The sequence below is a fragment of the Grus americana genome, chromosome 1, assembly GCF_028858705.1.
Source record: "Grus americana isolate bGruAme1 chromosome 1, bGruAme1.mat, whole genome shotgun sequence".
NCBI lineage: Eukaryota > Metazoa > Chordata > Aves > Gruiformes > Gruidae > Grus > Grus americana.
This window is the reverse complement of record NC_072852.1, coordinates 122,457,491-122,479,623: the sequence shown is the minus strand read 5'-3', so window position 1 is coordinate 122,479,623 and position 22,133 is coordinate 122,457,491. Positions and strand designations below refer to the sequence as shown.

At 44.1% G+C, this 22,133-nt stretch overlaps 1 protein-coding gene across 12 annotated transcripts in view; it reads right to left on the bottom strand.

Annotated features, from left to right (window-relative positions):
- AGPAT3 (1-acylglycerol-3-phosphate O-acyltransferase 3) overlaps window positions 1–22,133 on the bottom strand; it is a 93,942-nt gene that overhangs the window by 56,349 nt on the left and 15,460 nt on the right. For 5 of the 12 annotated variants that reach the window (XM_054813397.1, XM_054813395.1, XM_054813388.1 and 2 more), the window contains one exon: window positions 4,177–4,246. The exons of 6 other annotated variants lie outside the window; for them this stretch is intronic. The gene's annotated coding sequence lies outside the window, so the exon portion shown is untranslated. Of the gene's footprint in view, window positions 1–438; window positions 505–4,176; window positions 4,247–22,133 lie in introns of all 12 variants that reach the window. One more of the 12 variants, XM_054813392.1, reaches the window with a different exon arrangement.

The following is a 22,133-nucleotide window of genomic DNA, read 5'->3' as shown; positions in this document are numbered from 1 at the left end:
AAACAACTGCAAACACCCTCTGCTGATTTCCTCTGACTGATCTTCCTAACAGCACATTCCTTTAACTACGGTGCTCCTCTGCCACCTTTGTTTTGTGCCCTGCCCCAAATTCTGGGGCCAAGGGTCCCTGCACAGCACTCCAGGGGAAGCCTCCACCGTGGAGCTGGGGCAGTGCAAGCTTTTCTCCCACTGCTCTAATGTTTTCTTTGGTGTGCAATAGATTTATAGATAGCTTTCAGAGCTGTAGGTCTTTAAATGGCCTTCACTCAGGAAAAAAAAAAAAATATCCCAAAACACAATTCTTCATAATTACCCACTAATGAGAAGCAATTGATCATTAATTTTCATGCTCTGATCTTCCACAGGCAGTCTTTCCTGGTACTCCAAATTAATAATTTTCTTAGGAATTCACAGAAAAAGTTAATAGGAAGGAGTTACCTTGTGGGATTTGAGAATCACAGCAAGTCTTTGGCAGAAATACCTTTTTCTCTACCAGCCTTGAATCTGCAAGGTTCCAAAACAAAAACTTGTAGGTGAAGTGTTAGTCACACCGGGATTGAAAGTCCCAGCAACCTGTATGTGCCCAGCATGCCAGACTTGCATCATCTCCTTGAGCTCACCCACACACACCCCTTCCCTGTCCACAATAAGTCCCTTTTAGCAAGAAACTGCCACCAAGGTCCTGAGTCAAGCAGGCTTGGCTAAAAAATATTCTCCAACACTGTCCCTCATCTGCCTCCCTGTTGTGCACCTCATCCTCTGCCTTGATGCTGGATATCCTTCAAGCTTCGGAGCTGTTGGCAAAGCACCTACCTGGTACCAGTGCTGGCACCAGCAAACCCCGGGGATGGCCACATCCTAGTGCTGGGGACAAACCTGCGTGGCAGCTATTTGTAACTGAGGGATCCTCCTCCTCAGAAGTTATTTTACTCCCCCTGGTTAGACTAAACTAACTACACACATTTCTGTTTATTCACTATTCATAATTCAAGTACAAGTGAAATTAAAAGCATCTAGAATGGCAATCTACTTAAGAACTTTAATAAGCATGAACAGCATTTTAGAAATAAAGTCTATTATAAAGCACTTGAACTAATTAAAAGTTTACTCGCTCCCCAAAACCCTTAGCATTCTGCATTAAAAAAGTAAAAGCCTTTTAAAGAAAGCTTTAAAATTCTGAACTACTGAAGTAAGATCTGAACAGGCAACAGTGAAACTAGACGCATTTGCTATCATATCTCATTCAGTAGCACAAACAAGGAAAGAACAGTTAAATACACCTATATCCGGAGAAAAAACAAAATATTATTTGTAATGGGTGAAGCCATTTTGCATTGAACGAGGTGATAATTTTGGATGCATCAGCTCTTCAGGATCTAAAAAAAAATTATAGATATGCATACTCCTTTCCAAGGAACAGTGGCTAACAATAATTAAAAAAAAAAAAAAAGGAAAAAATCTTCAACAGAGCTAACAGGTGAGGCAGAGAAGGCCTAGCTTATCTTCTCCAGGAGAACCTGTGCACTGGACCTTTGAACCAGTATCTTTTTTCCATTGTTTACATAAAGAAAGTTTTTTTAATACCATCTCAATAGCATTTTTAATTAATCAGAAATATACATAAATAATAGATGTCCAGAAGCCTGATGAAGCTTGAGCTAACTGTAATCTAAAATAATAGTGTAATTCCTAAGAGGATGCATTGTCTTTACATTGTTCTAGCTTGGTCTTGATCAATAGCAGCAAGAGAGTAAATTGCTATGTTAGAGGTTAAAAGCAGAGGAAGAAAACCGAAGTCAAACAGAAGACCGCGCGGCTGAGGAGACAGAAAATACTTTCAATCAAAGGGTGACACAGCACGGGTGTTTTATTAATCTTGCAGGAGTCCAGCCAACAACCCTGCCAAGGGGTTGTTCACGCTCCTCCCCATGGCCGGTGCTGCTCCACCTGTAACAGGCGGAGAAAACCTCACCAGACTGCTCTGGCTCACGCCAGCCCCGGGGCTGGCACGGGCAGCAGCAGGACCCCAGCTCACCCCTGGCCAGCATGACCGAAGCAGGTGCCAGCTATTTTTATGTCTAAATTGCAATTTACATCTGACCTGTTATTAAGTTCAAAGGGAGAAGCAGCCACAGCAATGCCACCGGGAAGGCAAAGCGATGTGTTCCCGGTTCATCGGCAGAGAAGGGGAGGATGCAGTCGTGGCCCTGAAACGCCTGGCAGGCGGCAGGAATGGGCTGCAGAAATGGTCTGCTCTGACTGCCATAAACCAGCAGCTGCCTGATGCTGCACAACCTGTGAGATGCCAAAAAGCCCTGACCCTTTTCTCCCCATGCATCACACGCTGACAGCACCGGGCTACGGGCAGCATGTGCTCGCTTGGGCTGATCTCAATGTTTCTGCATACTGAAATGTGTGCGCAATTTGTAAATAAAGGAGTGTGGCACTGCACTAATACATTTTGAAGTTCTAAATGACAGGGCACTGAAGTAATAGTCTAGTCAAACTGAATTAAATGCGCTAACTGATTCTCATGCCACGGACCTCAAAGGACTGTTGAGAACGTAATCGAGCGGCCAACTATGCACAAGGAATCATGTCCACAGCAGATCATCTGCAAATTGAGAATTACTTCAAAATCCATTTCAAGTAAATCATTCTCCTGCTCTGAAAATCTCAGCTTCTAAGATCAGAGATCTTTTGGAAGATTATTCAGTCCCTCATCTCACACTTAAAAGGATGCCAGAATTACCATATCTTGGATTGTAACTGAAGTCATTCAGTGCAAGCAGCTTTCCTACCAAGGGACCTTTTCAGTGAAGGTTTATCTTCGGGTTTGATTGAGGTATTTAGTATCTTCTTTTTTTTCCATAAATGCAAAAGCTGAGCAGTGTTCTAATCTCTGAGATTGCAAATGCCCAGCTTCTACAGCTGCAGTAATTAAACCAACATCTCATGCCATTACCCACATCAAGTCTCTTCCGCGGCATCTGCTCTATTCCCACACTGCACTCTTAAATCAAACGAAGATAAGCTATTTTCTAAGATCAGCTGACTTGTCCCTCCCTCAAAATCACTGCAGCCAAAATGATTCTGAGCAGATATGAAGCATCTGGCTAAATATCCAAAAGGTCTCTTTTAAACAAAAAAATAGACGTCAATGCAAGTGGCTATTTTTAGCACCTGAGCTGTTCTATATTTATTCCTTTATATCTATCTTAAAAAAATCATGATCGCTGATGAAGTGTTACCAGAAAATATATTCTACTGGAAAGTCTGCTTTATGAATCTTAGCTACATGAGCTCTGCAACAAGTACGTCAAGCCACCCATTCAACCAACCATACAAGTCTAAGGGTTAGGAGGGTACACACAATAATGTTTCTTTGGTTTCAAAGAGGTGCTTAAAAAACCCAAACAAACAAACCAACCCAGAAAGCAAAATCCTTAACATAATTGTTTTGTCATTCTGCTTGGATGCAACAGTTCAGCCTCATGCTTAAAGACTGCCACCTGGAAGTATTTCTAATTGTCTAACCTCAAAAAAACTCAAGACACCTTGTAGGCTAGCTGTTAAAAAAAGCAAAACAAACCCACCACCCCCAACTCCAGGACACACCATACACCAAGAAAACCTTGAGTCAGCAGCAACAGCAGCTCAGGTCATACAAATATACAGGCAATAAAGGACTGTTTATCTCTTTCTTATTCTCTTTCCTTATAGCTGTCACCTCCTTGCCCTGAAGACTCCTGCCCCATTACCTCCAATTTGTTTACTCTACCCTTATAACCCCTTGCCTCACATCTTATGGAAATTATCTAAAGATTTATTTTCAAGGACAGGATACAGCTTATCAAAGGTGTGGGCTATTTGTGTGGGAAGAGATACATCAGATAGACAGGAAAAGCATAACTGTGTCAAGGAAGCTTCTCCCAGTTGTAGTAAACTTTCATTAAAAAAGAAAGAGAAAATAGTTTAAGACAGGGTCTTACATCCACCAAAACTGGAAGATAACTTGTATTTTGAAGCTAACAATGTTTGAATTTCCCGCTCTAGAAAGATACCTGTTAACTACCCACAGTTATTTTAGATTTTTGAGTTATGCTAGATTTCTTAAAACACTCATCAAAATAGTGAAAGGGGGAGTGTGTGGGAAAATACTAGTGAAATACTTACCTCTGTGTATAAACTTGAAAATTCTCTCTCCTCTGACCTTGAAGGACTCAATCTTCCTTCCAGATATTCCCTACAAGACAGACATGTCTCATCACTCAGCCATACCCTCTAAGTATTTTTCCAACTGGCATTACCTACGCATTAACAGGTCTCCGATCCCAGGATAAACAACTGGCAGCTGAGGGACTCCGGAGTACAAAACTATACCAGAAACATCTCAGCGCACACACTGATATCAAATGAAGAAGTTTGGTCAGTGGCAGGTTATCGCTACTTTCATACAGTGCAAATCACTTGACTCTGCAACTTGCCACAAGGTAAAATAATGGATTTTCAAAAAATTATAGGCTTTCCAAGTTAAAAATGTATGTGCCTCAATTACCTCAGACTGACCCTTGTATATTTGTCTTTGAAGACCTTGCACTGCATCACTATTGCACTATGGAAGGCGGCAAGACTTCAGGTTAATTTTACACAACTTTGACACAAGCTGCTCTGAAGGCTTTCAGCTGAGCAAACCCACCTAACTGTCCTACCCAGTTTTGAACTATTTTTCGACTGATTAAAGTGTTTCCCATCCAGCTGTTGTTTCAGTTTAGTCTTCTATAGAAGACTAAAGACAAGGAAATATCTAGCTGGAATTCAAGAATCCTCTCCTTGTAGCCACGCGAAATAAAAAAAAAAAAAAAAAAAGGAAATTCTCTCACTGTTGCCAACTCCTCCCCTACTACCAAAAAATACTTATTAGAGTAAAGTGCCCCAAAGCAAGGCAACAGAAACATCCAAAACCTTAGAAAGACAGAAATCAAACACTGCATATCCTCTCTGTTTATTAAAAACAAACCAAAAAATACATACTCTAAACAAACCAAAGTTAAGGTTTGCTTAAGAGAAGTACATCTGTGGGAAAAGGAACAGCATATCCAATTTATTCTTATTTCCTGGACTAAAGCCATTCAGCTCACATGACAATTTTTTTTAATTTTTTATTTTTTTAGACAATTTGTCTACCTTTTGTGAATTGGATAATCCTTTTTTCAAAATGGATTAAATGCCAGAATAAGCACATCAAGAAAAGTTTGTCCAGAAACATGCATTATGAACAACCTGGGTGCTGCCTCTGGCGATCCTCCCTTCTGCTCTATTATTTAATGCTCAAATTAAGCTGGTTTGTGGCTTTTGTTAGTACTTGGGTGTCAACCTGACCACACGTAACATGTGCACGTAAAGGTCAATACGCAGCTAGGTAGAAGCCATTTGTAATTACAGACACAGAGTTGCTCACAGACCTTCCTCAGCACTAGAGCTGCCCAATGTGCCGCAGATATGAGCTGGTTCCTTACCATGGGCCACAAACACAAGACTCACAAGGACACATCCAAACAAGCAACTTGGGAGGTCGCTCCCAGGACAGCCATGCTGCAACCAAGAGCACGTGAGTTACAAAAATAGCTTCTTTCAGAGGAATTAAAACTGCAAGAAGACCTCCAGCACCTGCCTCTACTAAAAGAAGCTGGAAAAAGCAACAAGGGAAGTCCAGCAAGACCACCACTGAGCCCTACTCGCAGCCAGCATCAAAGGCACCAGGGAAGCTGCAGACTCAATTGATCTACAATAGCACATTAACCCACAGCACCAGTATGCTTTTGAAAGGAATGCCCTATTGCTTCTGTGACTTGGACCCAGCATGATTTTGGTGTGCACAAGCCACACTCCCTTTGGATGAAACCAAATCAGAAGATCCACCTACAGTGTCACTCTAAACCCCGCTGGTGACACAAGCTGGGGCCAGGGTCATCACACAGGAGGTACCGTACAACAGCACAGTCTCTATGCTTCCCATTCCTAGGCGCTGCACTGTAACTCCTGTGAGGGAACATCGATGTTCATGGAATGGCCACGTCCCTTTGTCCATTCTCCCCCATGGCCAACACCAGCAACCTCCTGCATTAACACCTTTGATTCCAACCCAAGTAAGTGCATTTTCTATACCCATTGCTAGGGAAGAAGGATGTGTGCATATGAGCCTTCAAGCTGAATTACAGCGCACTGATCCTGGGTCTGCAGAAAGCCAAACAACATCAGCAGTCTGACTGGGAAGGCTGTCATGCCTTTAAAAGCAATTCCACAAGCACAGAAGATTGCTGTTGCTCATAGCGTGGCAAGCAGCTAAACGAGAAAGTGTCTCTCCACTCCTTGCCCGGTACAAATGCCTTGCTCAGTCCTGCTGACCAAGCACACCTGCATACAGCATATTCTGCTAACACAGCCCACAAAGGCCGTGACTATGGCCCCCTCCTTCTCCAGCACAGTAGCACAACCCCAAAGCACACGAGCCTAGGTCACCCCCTTGATCCAGGTGGGCTCTTGCGTGGCATAGAGCAGATTCACAACAGTTACTGACGGGATGCCCTCAAAGGCCACCAGATATTCCCAACCAGATCTCCCTTCAGCACAGTTCAGCAAAAAAAACCCCTAAGGGATCAACAATTTGGGGAGGGGGGAGACCTTTTCCTTCCTTTTCACTCTCTGCCTCTTCCCTTCCCCCTGTGCTTCTCTGCCTTCCCCTGCTGCAAATTTGAGCAGGTGGCAGGACAGATTCCTGCACTACAGCACTGGCCGTGACGAAGAGGTAACTACCACGCATGGCAGGGTATCCTATTCAGACCTTAACTTCACTTATCCCTTACAGGAGGAGGAGAACTGGGTCTATCGGTTTATACTGCCTTCCATCTCCTGCTGCTGCTCCCACTACGCTGCAGAAATCTGTCTTTACAAACCTGGGGAAAATGGTCAGAGCCCTGCATTATATCAATACAGCGAGGACCAAACTGTTTTTCTCTCCTCCATAAGGGCCTCTGATGTAGGGCAGGTCTCGGAGGCAAAACCACCCCCTACTCACCAAACCCAGGCATCTTATCCCAAAGTTTCTGCAGACGGAGGGCAATGTAGCAGGCCAACCCACTGTAGCACCTCTAGTCTGAGGGGGTACTTAAGAGGGGAGGAGGAGAGAAGAGGGGGAGGAGGGAGACCCTGGGCTGGCAGAGGGAATCACAGCAGGCCCAACAAAGGGTTTTGGTTCAGCTCAATGCCAGCTGGGCAGAGAGCCTGGCGAGGTGGCAGCTCCTGCAAAATCCTTCCTCTCCATACCAAGTCTCCACCTCATAATCACAGACACCAGTGGGTACAGCAATACAGGAGAGAGAGGAAGGCTGCCAGCCCCAGTGGCAGCTCACCCCCGCCCCCCCCCCGCCCCAATCCACAGAGCTTCTACCTCAATATTTAAATTGGGCCAAGAAGACACAGCATAAGAACAGGCTCCATATAGCAATGACTGACAGGACTTCTGTTATCACAACTCTAGAAGAGGTCTCTGCCCTTCTGGTTAATGTTAATAAAAATAATCCTGGCCTAATTCCCCAAAGGCACACTTGGGATATCAGACACTTGTATGGTTTATCATCTTCCTTGACTATCCTCATCCTAAAAACTCTAGGCAACACTGTCTTCCCTCACCAACCTCTTCCCTTGAGATGGCAGCAGCCAGACAGATCTGACCAAACTTGCCTTCCCTTCCTCACCCCAGGCAAGGAGACGCTGCCCCTCAAGCCCACTCCCCTTCCTCTGAATGCCAAATCACTGCGTCACATGAGGTCTCCTCAAAGGAACATGACGGCAGTCACAGGCACAAACCTGGACATGAGGAAGCTCCAAAGGGTTGGAAGCCCAGCAAAAACACTGTCAGGACTAATCAAAAGGGACAAAAAGGGACAATGCATTTGAGTGCCACCAGGAACAGAGTGCACACACATGTGCATGCACAGGCATGCAAACATGGGAAGGGCAGGTTAAGCAGATCCAGAGTAGCATCATGAATCTCTTGCTTTTTATTCAGCACAGACGCGTTCACATACTAGTAAGTCATGGCACATAGTTTTGTTCCTTCGTTCCACTCTGTCTGCTCCCGGCCACTGATCACAGTGGTTTTCCTTTCTGGTAAGTGTCCTAGATGAGTGCCATGCTGGGTGCTCCAACTTTTTGAAGCAGATGTGGGAGGCTGAAATTCAGAGGGCACTGGAAAATATTCATGTCTCACGTTTTGTGCAGGCAGAACCAGGCAGCACGTTTCACCTCAGTAAGGCAAGATAAGAGGACATGGCCCAGAAATACCCTTCCATGGTCCAAAGCTGGCAGGACTGCCAAAGGGCTGCTTCCACTGTTTACCCAACAGTGGCCCTGAGCCAGGCACCAGGCTGGAATCAATATTGCTTACACTGCCTGGGGATCCACAGAGGGCAAAGGCCCAGGTTATCTTGTTGATAACTCCCACTACATGGAGGTAAAAGGTTTGGAAGATAGCCTTGGAAACCTTGATCATAGCTACAGCCAGATCAGAATTGCTCACCCCACATCAGCTCACCACTAGTGGTAAGGACTGAGGGTCACGAGACTTTGTAGATGACAGTCACTCTTTTGCGCAAGGTCTGGGCTGCTAAAATTTCATTCAGTGACAGCAGAGATGCTGTACCATCTGATGGCAGAAGGCCTTGACTGTGCCTCTTCGCACACAAAAGCTCTGTGCCCGCTGCTGGTCATTTCACATCTCGAGAGCAACGGCATCCTACCGGAACAAGCTTCTCCACCAGGGCCAGAGAAAAAGCAGCTGCAAAACTTCAGAGAAAGCTCTACCTTCTGCCTTCTTTTCCAAAAAACAGGATGTCCAGGAAGGTGAGAGTCTGGTCTTTTGGGTGTGCCCCTGGAGCAGGTGATGGTGAAAAAACCCACCCATCTGCCCTGACATCACTAATCTCAAGAGTCAAGAGGGGATCCGGGCAGCAGGTTGCACAGGTCACTCAAGCAAGTAGAAAGAGAAATGAAGTTTATTCCCACAAGAGGCTTACACAGACACTACTGACAGGGCAATGACATGCCAGCATTATCTCTGTGAAACAAGGAAGAGGACAATTTGACACTTCCTGAAGCAACAGTCCAAAGAGCAGAGATTAGTGAGACAGCTTTCCCTCAGAGCTCTGCAGCACACACACAGGGAGGACAGTCAGTCTAGGGAGTAGGCTAACTCAAATTCAAAGAACATTAAGTAGACAAAGCACGTAAAACTGAAATCCCATCTCCTGGCCTGCTCCTACTGCAATGCACACGTGGTTAATGCAGATGCAGCCAGTCACGACTCCCATGGCAGAGATTCTCTCCCCTGTAGAGAAGAAACCACAGAGAGTAGCTCCAAAATCTCAGCCAAAGCCCAGCACTGGCACTGCGGGGAAGAGATGACTTCTGCTAAAAATCATTATGAGTATTGCGTGCCATACTGCAGTACGGTTCTGTTGCCTGGGGTTTTTGTTTGTTTTAATAAACTTTTACTTCAGGTATTTGATGGACAGGTGCCTTTTCAATCTTACATTCCCTCCAATATGTACCTTTGTTATTGTGGTTACAATCAGCACAACCAGTAGAAAAAAGAGGGACTAGCACTTTTATTTGAACAACTGATAAGGACAAAAAAACATACCATATAGTCCTTTGATTTCCAGTTTCAGCAATATCCTGAGTCTGAACATTTCACATGGGTGTATTTTCCCCCTTCCTCCTCCAAACATGACATTCAAAAACCCAGAGATTATCAAACACAGAGCTAGTATTAATCAGCCTCTCTGGATCAGAATCTGATGGGCTCAGGGCAAATTGCTGTAGAAGTCACAAGCCACAGGAAGAATTTAAGGCAAGGGTAGGACTCCATTTTGGCACATACCCTGCCAGGCAATGCAGCCACTGCTACTTGAGGCACTACTCTACAGCTAGACCCATGCTGCTAAAGGCCAGAAGGCCAATCTTGGTCTAAAACAAGTCAGGTGTCAAGCCAACAGCTAAACAGGGTGGATGACAAGGGCTCCAGTCCTTATGATCATTTCTGGACTTCCTACAGAAGTGTCCTCTTGGGTCCTGCAGCCGTCAGAGCACTCCAGCAAGTAACACCACCAAGTGCTTTGCTGATCAACCCACTGCTTCCCGAATGTGGCCCCTTTCCACCTTGCCATGAACCATCACCAGCCTCCCACACAAGGACTCCTCTACAGACAGGCATGCGAGATGTCTACTGCCCTGGCCCTTCCTGTCCTCCATGATTCTGGATGGGTACCTAGATCCTACATAAAGGAGATATCAAGGGATGGAGGGAATGTTTCCTCACATCCAGACTCACCCTGACATGAGGAGATTATAAGAGCTCTCCAAAACTAAAGGATGTGAGGGACAATATTTTAAACAAGGTGGGGAAAAAACCAAGATCTTTATCGTTATTTCTAGAGACTGGAATATTTTTTTAGTAATTTCTTGTTCTATTTCTGTATTTTCCCAGCTCCTGCACTAAACGTGCATGCTGACCTATCCTAACCAAGAGCATTTATTAGCCACCGAAGTCTGAGAGATACCAGACTTCACACACACTCACATTATCACCACCTAGATGTAAATCCTCTGGCAGACCTCAGTGTTTGTTCCCCAAAGAGGGAAGAAACAGCTGCAGAACAAAAGGAAAAAAAATCTCTTTATCAGGCAGCTCACTTCACTTCTAGGGGTTTAAGTAGCAGACAACAGGGAACAGCCAAATTGGAGGGCAGGGACAAAAGGAATCAAAATGCTCAATGTAGGGAATGGACTAAGCAGATTTGGCAGCTGCCTGCAAAAGGGGACAGAAGTAGCTCCACCTCCAAATGGGAGAACAGGACCCTCAGAAATGCCAAGGATAAATTCTGATCATAGCTGTTCACTAATACCTTAGTACCATCCACTCCTGTTCATGTTTGGACAATACTCTGAAGCCTGGGGAAAGGACAAATCTGAGCACAGCTAATCACTGGGCTGATGAATCAGCTCACTAGTGTGCGTTCTCCTTAGGGAGAGAAGAGAGAATTGGCAGAGGACAGCACTGCAGAAGATAGCAATATGAGGAACCAGCTGCTGAATTTGATGCAGGAGCAGCCCGTTGTGTGGAAAACATTTTGGTGCAGTGTTCTTGGCCAAAATCATCATCCCCAGCCAAGCACATCCTACAGCGCATGAGGAACAAGCACGTTCCCTTAGGAAACCCACAGGATTTCCAACTGCAAAATGCTGGAACAGCAAAACCCAAGGCTTTTGCTACTGTACATGCAAGTAACAGCAAGACAGAAAACATTCTCTAGCACCTGATAAAGATCAAGGGAAACCCATACCAATGCAGTCCTCTCAAGGATAGTATCAATCATGTGCATCCAAAAGCTATGAGCTTGTGACATATCTACATCTGTATTTCATGAAACCTGTACGAGTTCAAGGATAATTTTTGCAGCAACTTGCGGTCCACTGGCTTAAAATCTGCACTGTTAACGTCACTCAGTAACCTTTCGTAAGATTAAATGCAAAATGAACTTCAAGTGTTTTCTATAAAATTATTTTATAAAAAGCTTGAAAAGCCCTCAGACTAAAACAGGAGTGCGAAGCCCCAGGCAGGACTACTATTCAGTCCAATGGACTCACTGCAATTTGCAGAAGCAGTTGTCCTGCCTCTTCAGTGTGTTGCAGTGGTTACTGCACCTCTTCTGCCAAATGAGGCTTCCACCTTTCCCCTTTTCCACTCCCCTGACAGACAAGCTCAAGCACCCAAAAAGCAGCCCTCAAGCCTGCAGCATCAACCCTTGCCACGAACACTCTCCCTACAATCCTCCAGGCTGCCATCCGCCTGCCTTACACAAACACTGCTTGGGAAACACTGAAGTCAGGGGAATGGCGAGCAAGCCATTGCCCAGAGCAGCCATAGGAAAAAGTCTTTCTACAGAAGTACATCTCTTCTTGCTGATGAAGATGCTGGAATGAGGTTAAGGATCCTGACATCATGGGTCTCTGCTAGTTAGTGAATTTCCGAGATTAAAATCAATTCTCTACTGACACACCAGGAAGCCTGGTTGGGAAAGGGAAGGCTCAAGGCTAATGACTTCATCAGTGATCCCAAGACACTCTTGGAGCCACTGCTGCACTAAAGTCTTTCAGCATACTGCCAAGCAGCTCTTTACATCAAAAGTAGAAACTGTGCTGGGAAGCAAAGCATCAGGAGCGGTGATACACAGCAACTTCCCAGGCGGCGATGGCTGTACAGAGAGCCAGGCAGAGATGAACTATCACATCCGTGTGCTCCCAAAGCAGAGCTCCCCTGGACCAGCACTGCCAAACTGACCTTCAGCAGGCAGAGGCTGTGCTCCCACAAGGCAGCTACCCTTGTCCTGTGCAGTTATCTCTCCCAGTCAGGCCACGTTCATTTCCATATGCAAAAACATGTCCAGGAGAGGCTGCTGCAGGTAAGGGCATCCAAAAGCAGTAGTTCAATTTCTTCCTCCACCTGGCTCAGCCGAGCACCACTGCAGCTGAACAGCCTGAGCAACCAGGCTGCACAATCACACACACATGTGCTGCAGCTTAAATATCTTCATAATTCTCAGGATTGTGCCACCAAGCAATGGTTCCACCTTGCTGTCTGTCAGCAACCCAAAAATGGAAATGGCAAAGGACAGAATAATAGCAGGAACTGGCATTTGAGCTTGTACTTGCAAAAATCTGGTGTCCTTTGAAAAGCTTCCTACAACGCACTGGAAAGTGAACACCAGAGACCAAACAGCAGGTAAGTGAAGAGCCCACAGCTTGCTAATCTTGCAAAATGAAGCTGCCATGCAAGCTTGCTGATTTAAAGAGAGGTAGGTCAAAGCCATCAGGTGGACATGTTCTGGTTTATTTTACTTTTATGGAAAATTTTATGCAAATACATGTCTGCACAGGAGTATTTATATGGAACAATCCTTATCTAAAATATATTATCAGTACTTCATATGAAAATCTACTATTGCTACTAAAAAAAACCCCTGCACAACTTGAATTCTTTACTCATCACACAAGCTAACGCTCCCAGGTACTCTTGCCTGTAAGAGGAAGTCTGATAAATAAGCACTATTCTCTAACTGGCTTTTTTTTCAGTTATAAAGATTTGATAAGCATCATCCTGCCCCTCTCCAGCTAGGTCACAGATTAGTTAAATTAGACCCATAATAAAAGGTACAAGCTAGCTTCAGCTTTGATAACATTTATTTCTAAGCAGCCTTTATGGGACAGAGAAATATTATGGAACAAAACTGCACTTCCTATTTTTGCTCAACCAAACACCAGTTTACCACTGGACTACGACAGTCTCCTCATCTGCAACGTTTTCAGTGATGGGTAACAACCCACCTCCAGGACTGTTGTACTCTCCATGCAAAGGCAAAGAACCATGTAACAAAAAATCACAACCACAAATGTACATATGCTCCAAGGGCTTTTCCCACAATACATTCTATTCCACCAAGCAATTTTTAGACTTTGAGGAACAAAAGTGGGTTTGTATTCCTATGCCAGACTGACTGATCCTGTCCTTTCTCTGAAAAGTAAATAAAACCTGCTCTCGATTCTGTCAGCACAGAGATAAGGATCTAACTTCAGCAAGAACTGCAAGTAACTTGACCTTTTAATTTTTCCACATGTGTCCCATCAGTGGCATACTAAAGTTTTACTTATTTGTTCTTCTCCCGCACAGCAGAAGAGAGTTTCTGTCTGTGTGAAAGATGATGCCTCAGGTGCTCCCCACAGGCTCTTATTTATTGTTCATTTTAACTTCTTTCTCCTGCTGGCAACTGGAGATTCGTTCACCAGATTTCTGTGGTGACAGGTATAATAAGAGACGAGCATATATTTTCTGTTGCATCTCTGGACACCTGCTTTGAAAGAGTTTTCTGTTCCTGCCCGCTGTTTTTTGCGTATGTGAATGACCTTTCCAAGGCAAGTGACAGTTTTCCCCAGAAGAGGCTTGGTCCGACTGTCAAATTGAAGGGGGGGGGGGAACCCCACACTCGCTCTCCTTAAATATCTTCCAGTGCTACCTTTGTGAATTGAGAAATCAACAGCCTCCAAAACTTATTTCAACCCCTGCAAATTATAAGACTTAAAGCAAATGGGGTCTTACTGCTGTAGTACAAATAAAACTCTTACATTCTGCCGACCTACCAAGATTTTAATAATACAGTGTCCTGTGTACCAGCCCTGTTGTTTTTTTCACTGTTTTTTTCCAGGTGACCACAAGGAGTACTTACCACACAAAAGTCTTGATGGGCATCTGGAAAAGCAAAGAGGTAGCTTTTTTTTTAATTCTAAATACTGAGCCACTGAAAACAAATGGAGAGCACTACGTACATAGCTCATTCCCAAGCTTGGTGACCCTCGTGATTTGGGATCATTGCTTCCTCCAAAGTCAGTCTGAAGAGTAGAACCATACTAACAGATTCCCAACATTTGCTCAATGACTTTCAAACCAGTCAGTCCCTCTACCCAAAAGGTATAAAAATTAGGTCCTGGGGAAATGGTGAATAGGAAAATATGCACATCATCAGAAGGTGGGCCAGTCCTTGAGTGAGAGGAAGCAGAGTGGATAAAGGAAAAGCCATAGCAGAGGCAGAAGAAACGAGAGTGAACAAAGATGCTGAAGATGCAGGGTGATGGCCAGGAGGCATGGGGAGGAATGGGAGAAAGAAACAGGACCTTGCTGTGGTGAGGGGATAATGCAAAACAGGAGACAGGGTTGTCACGCATCCACATTGCCATGTCCAGTTCTGCCTTTGGTAGTTCAAGGATTATGTTCACAGACTGAAACGTGTGTGCGGAAAAGCTTCACAATTTCAACCACCAGAAAACAAGTCTTCAGCAGGAGACTCAACAAGGACAGTTGTTTCAAGTTTAAAGAAAAAAAAAAAACAAAAACAACACAAAACCACAGACTTGATCACAGTCTAAGTCCCCGCATAGAAATAAGGTTTACAGCAAATTAAACCCCAGCTGCTGGAACTAAAGTTTGCTAAACAAGACCCATCAGCTTCTGGATGAAACTAAACAAAAAAAAAATCAGGTCAGAAGTCATGTACTTCAGCAAAGATCACCAGCCACCAGAACAACTTACAGAGGGCCAGGATAGTCTTCATGACTAACCATTTTGTAAATCAAGTCTGGAAATTTTTCTTGGAGGCAAGTTATTGTTTGTGTACAGATTTATGAGACAGAGGCTTTAACCCTGGGATAACTCCTACACCCTCTACCTTTGGCTTGTGACCTGAGAACCCAAGGGGTGAGTGTGTGAAGGAGTTGGGGAATGAAAGAGGGGCAGGGAAAGAAAGTAAGAGAAAGTCCAGAGACATAAAGGGAAACAAAGAGAGCGTACAGATAATGAAGTAGAATGAGTAAAGCAGCCCAAAGAGAGAAAGCAAAAGGATGTACATAATCATTGAGGACAGGCTGAGAGAGTTGGGATTGTTCAGCCTGGAGAAAAGGCGGCTCGGGGGAGATCTAATTGCGGCTTACCAGTACCTGAAGGGGGCCTACAGGAAATCTGGAGAGGGACTGTTTATCAGGGAGTGTAGTGACAGGACAAGGGGTAACGGGTTTAAGCTGAAGGAGGGTCGATTTAGATTAGCTGTTAGAGGCACTGGAACAGGTTGCCCAGAGAGGTTGTGGATGCCCCATCCCTGGAAGTGTTTACGGCCAGGTTGGATGAGGCTTTGGGCAACGTGGTCTAGTGGAGGGTGTCCCTGCCCGCAGCAGCGGGGTAGATGATCTTTAAGGTCCCTTCCAACCCAAACCATTCTATGATTTTATTTGTTGTAGTTGAAGATGCACGGGTGGAAGGAAAGAAATGGAACAAGAGAAACGAATTCTGTGCAGGAGACCGGGGCTGGAGAGAGGGTAAGGAGGGGCCATGAGGAAAAAGACGACTTTTTTTGTTTGCTTGTTTCCTCAGATCACTGAGCATTTCAAGGGTGAGTTTTCCAAGCACAGAATTCCCCGTACCAGAGCACCCAGGTCCAACTTGCCATGCGGTACTCCAACTGGCCTCGCATGGCGTAGGCAGCACACAATGCCACCTGACAATAAGCCAGAAAAATGCTAAACCTAGAACATGCCCCCAGTCACACTCACACGCAGCCCGATTCTTCCCAGTGACAATTCCTTACACTTAGTGATCTCCTGTCCAACTGAAACGTGAAAGCAGATGCTTTTTTAAAGTCACTGTATTCCTTTGCCCGCTGCCTTGATCAATACAGTCGTTGTTTATTTACTTCATTGTTTCGAGCTCCATGACAAGGTACAGCAGCGAAACTTTACCTGGACACCAGCTCTGTGGGGGATCAGATGTGTGCAGGCGTTGTGATCTATGCGAAAGGAAAGGAGACACCAGGACACCAGGTACAGATACGCAAAAGCACAGGAAGCAAGGGACTACCTAGCTGGGCTCTTTCTGTTGGCTTCTTTAAGTCCCAACTACAGGATCAAATAATAACAACCAAATTAAAAGGGTTTGCCACATAATGGTGTAAGTTCAGATCTTTATAGTCAAGAGTAGCTGAGGTGGTAAACTATATACAATAGATCAAAACATACTGACTGATTCATTAGCCACAGAGGCTTTACAGCAGGCTGGTTTGTCTCACAGCTCTATCAATGAAAGCAATCAGCCTCTCTCAACACAGCAAGAAAGTCTATTTAGGGCAGCACAGCAGGCTTCTCTCATCACCTCTGCTAGGCGTGGAGTGGTAACTTGCTGGGGGAGGCGGACAGAGGATCAATTCCGTCATCAGATCTGAGTTTACTCCTATCTTTGCTCCAAAAAATCACATCCAGCAAAACACACAAAACCAGAAACTTGTAAGTGGATAAACACTGCATAAAAGCTTACACTTTCTGCAACTGAGCACTATCATAGGCAGAAAAAGGCAGAAAATACTTTTTGTGTACATGTATGATGCTGTGTGTAATGGGCAAAACTCAAACTCTGGGAAAATAAGCCTCCTGAAAGTCTTAGGGAAGTAAAAATGGGATTTTGGTACATTCCCTTTTGCTTCGATCTACATTCACGTTTCATCCATACAGCTTCTTCCACTTGACATTTAAAAAACGAAAGGCGAAAAACAAAGACAAAACCTCCACAGTAACAACAGCTAGAGACATGCGTGTGTGTCCCCATCAATCCCAAATAGTCTTTTTACAACTCGTGTAATACTACTCTGGATCAGCTCAGTGATCCCCAGGCTGCGTGAAGTGGTCCCAAGCAGCATTCACTCCGAAGGTGTAAGGAGGAGAGACAGAAAAACCTTGCTAACATATAGATATACTCGAATGACTCCAGAATGACTCAAGGAAAGGGGAGTAATTCTTCCCAAATGCTAAAGACAGCTGGCAGTTTACTCACATCCCATGCAGAAAGGCTTTTATGACTCTGCTGTTTAACACTGAAAAAGATTTATTCCTTCTTGCGTGCACACTTTCCCCTGCTTCCAGTCACTCTGCTCCTGGGAGCTCCATTACTTGTCTTAAAAAGACTATTCCTTTTTAATCTGCCTACTGCTTTTCAAATTAATTTCACAGCATGATTTTTAAAATTTTATAATCAAAGAAAAAAAGAAAAACACTACATTTGACTGTAAAAAACCTAACATTGTCCAAATAAGTCAGTTCTAAATTTTTTTTTTCCTTTCTCTGTACTAAATTTCTGAACACAAAGGAGGGCAAAGGAAAAAGAGAGAAATGAACAGTTAAATCCTGAGAAACCAGACTTTTATTTTATTTTTATTTCAATTTGACAGATCTGGATCCTGCATTAAGACTGTCTGCCTTCAAGCTCCACGAGAGAGAGTCAACAGCATCTACATGACAGAAGCCTGTTTTCATATCTCGTGCTCAGCCTAAGCATACGGTTAGATTTCCTCTCATTCTCATTTTCCAGATGTAGACAATTACTACATCCATCACATTCATTTATTTACATATATCATGGGAGGCAAAAGCTGCCTCCTCATTATCCTCACGGGAAACAGAAATTCCTATGTAAAGACAACTTTTCCTAAGTAGATGAGATTTGAAAAAAAAAAAAGATTGCTGTTTCAGGAATATGAAACCCATAAAACAATAAAACAATATTAATAATTAAGAGTTAAAATATTTACTGGCACATGGAAAATAAAAATCCATATTGACAGAGCATCCTAAGTATAGCACATTCAGCTGTAAATGGATTAAGACCTCATCCACACTTCAGAGGAGACGTCTAGGGGCACTACAGCTTTTCTTTTATGAGTTCCCAGCTTCACCTTGCCCCACAGCACAACCACAACCTTAAAATATCAAATCCCAGTCCACTTTTAGCAAACCAAGAAATAAGGTTGTACCACTTTTGCTAGGTAGCAGGCAAACCCAGAGCACCACGGACCCGCAGCTGCCAAGCAGGCAGGCTTGGGCCCGCAGGAAGACGCACTGCCGACTGACCCACTGCAGGGACTGCTGCTCCAGGAGCACAGGAACCACACACCATCTATAGCTTGGACCCTCCAGGAACAGACAGAGGAACAGCCTCCCCAACTTCACCTATGCCTGCACCTCACGCGGCTCACGAAACTTTACCTCACGCCACTCCAGCTCAGTGCCCCGAAGGGACAGACGACACCATGTTCACGCGTTCTCCTTAATCCAAGCTCTTTGCAGATGAAGCTCCTCATGGTATCACCAGCACAAGAGACAGCTGGTCAGATGCTTATGTGTTTGCACACCCTGCTACTGCCAGATGCGCCCAGCCATGCACACCACTCGTATGACAAAGGATTAGGGAAGGCATTGCTAAAATGACTGGCGCCAGCCCACGCTGGTCAGGAGCATGTCTGGAGAGGAGCAGCAAGTAGGTGCTGACCCTTACATGTACAACAGCACTCGCATCCTTCAAAGATCCAGCCACAATCTCATGTTGCTTAAAATATAAACACCGTTTGGAAAAGTCACATAATCAGGGTAAAAGGTAAAGCAAACATACAAATGCCCTCTGGATTGCAAGGCCAACCCTGGCACTGCTCATACACAGGCAGATGAATTAGAGAAATATTGTCATAGGCTTCAGCAAGTTCTACAGAAGTCACTATGAGCATATTTCTCTTTTTGAGCACAATTTACCCAGTAACACAGTCACAAGGAACAGTTATAATTTCTCACGAGTGCGTTTCTGCAGGTGCCATGCTTGGCTTTTCAGTCTGGTGTCCTGCCTCACTGCCCAACCCTGACCACAGTGCTGCCAGCTCCGCTGCCGCCTCCGACCCAAGCTACATCCACCCCCTGGAAACATACTCAGCCCCACGGCCACTGGTTTGTTATGCCACAAAGCAGCACTTGATTACAATCCTCAAACACACTTGGAACTATTTAGAAAGCACAAATTATAGTATTATTTACCCATTTCATTATAACATTATAACACGCTGTCCTAAGTAAGACATTTTGCTTGTCAATGTACATACCAGTGAATAGAATGTATTTTGCCCCATATACAAAGTACTGGCTGATTTTTAGACAAAGAAAAATAGGTAAAAATAAGCACAGTTAACACCTTCTCAAACCAGACACATTAACTATAACTGCAACCAGCATTTGAGGCACTCCAAAGGAAAGCATGTTTGCTTTTCAGCAGTGCAATAACCTGGATTAAACATCACTTAAAATGCTGGGTACTACAGAGATGGGCATGAGTTGGAGCACCTCTCCTATGAAGAGAGGCTGAGAGAGTTGGGGTTGTTCAGCCTGGAGAAGAAGAGACTCCAGGGAGACCTTATAGCAGCCTTCCAGTACCTAAACGGGCCTACAGGAAAGCTGGAGAGGGACTGTTTACAAGGGCATGTAGTGATAGGACAAGGGGTACTGGCCTTAAGCTGAAGGAGGGTAGATCTAGATTAGGAACTAGGAAGAAATTCTTCTCTATGAAGGTGGTGAGGCACTGGAACAGGTTGCCCAGAGAAGCTGTGGATGCCCCATCCCTGGAAGTGTTCAAGGCCAGGTTGGATGGGGCTTTGGGCAACCTGGTCTAGTGGAGGCTGTCCCTGCCCATGGCAGGGGGCTTGGAACTAGATGGTCTTTGAGGTCCCTTCCAACCCAAACCATTCTGTGATTCTATCAGTTACTGATCTGAGGGGAAGGTTTCTAATTGTTTATTTCTAGGCTTAAAGCACTGCCTATTGCTTGATTCTTAAAAACAGCCAACTATGCTTCTGTCTTTCTCTTGGACATGGAAAAAAATTAAGAGAAGAGGAATGTATACTTAAAATCCTTTCTCTCCTTCCACTGTATGCCTTCCCTCTTGGAAAGGTATTTAAAACATTAAATGCTTACTCAAAATAATAAACAACTCAATCTATGTAGACCGTTTATATGCACCTACATAGAAGGAGTTTTAATAAAAGCTGAATGCTTAGGGACCAAGCAACTTGCATCACCTTCATTTCAGGCAAGCATTCAGCTACCAAGATCCACGATGTTCAGAGACTCCATGAGTCTTACCCGAATTTGCACCATTGATGTGACTGCTTTTCAGAGGCTGCACTTTCTCTTAAAATCCACCCTAATCATTTTTTCCACAGCTCAAGAAGGTTGTCATATTTTCTATTCTAAGGTGGTTTTGCAACTATGGCCCCTTTATCAAAGTCCAAAATAGTCTTCAAGAATGATGATTAAAAAAAATCAGCTTCATTCAGGACACATTGGAATCTTGACATGAAGAGGACTTAAACATATATTTGAGTGTTTTGATGAATAACAGAGGATTGGAAAGCATAGAGATGCAAGTACTTTTTGCTAGGGAATGACTTTGCTCTTCACATGACAAATATTTTTCTAAAGCTGGAAACCTCCGGAGATATTTTCTTGTTTCTTTAGAACATCAGATTTATTACAAAGCTATCACCTAGTGTTTCAGTGTATTTATTAGTTCAGAAGTACTGGGCTAAAGGACAGTGGGAAACTAGGAAAAAAAAATACTAAATAAATCTCACCATACCAACCCATTGACTACCTTACTCATTTTGCCTTCATCACAGCAAAAGCACGCTATTTCATTAAAATGGGTATGACACTGTGGCCAGGAACAGGGAAGAAAGCAAGCAATCAGACACTGCTCAGCTGCTTAAAACTATTTAATGCATAATAAAAATCTTGATCCTTCCAATAATGAAAGTAATGTTTACAGCTCCTGCAGTCCCATAAGTATATATCTTTGAAGGCACACTATTAATCTGCATTTTTGCAACATTGAACCCATGAAACATTCCTTTATTATAGATTACTGAGATCTTTATTTCAGAGCTATTTTAGAAAGTCTTATAGCAATGAAATCACATCTTTACAAGAGTCAAATAATCTCAAACTGAATTCACACACTGACATATGTGTGTATTTGCTTATTGGCACTTAAAAGGTTTTGGCTTTAAACACATAGACAAACACTGAGGCAGGGAGGTGAAATGACAACTGAGGTTTGAGGAAAGATCTACCACTTATGAAGGCTTCTAGGTTAGCAGAAAAAAAATTGTTCCTTGAAATTCTTACCTACACCTACGGAAGAGATCTAGGTTTCTAAGCACAGGTGCCAAGCATCCGTTTTGGATTCTTCCAAGATACATCCACAGCATCCACGTAAGACTGGCAGATGTGACACCAGACCATTGGGAAACCTACACCCTTTCAGAGTGGTCACTCCAGGTCAGGAGAAATACCCCAGAGTGCCTGAAGTGACATTAGATGTTCATATACCTGAGTTGCCCTGCTAGTCTCTACAGCATTTAATTAAAGCAGAGAAGATTACAACCAGATTTAGAGTCAGCCCAGTCCCCTTACCCTACCTCGTTTCAGTCAGTTAATTGGGTGAACGCCTCACAATTTCAGTGTGCAGGAAAAAGCCGCTTCCTCAGAGCAAATATTTGGAATACTTTGCGTGGTATCGGTCTGAGGAAACTTTTGAGTATAGTGACCACAAGAGGAAGAGTGCACACTAAAAACTGAGCCACACAGAAGGCAAAGAGAAGACAGCA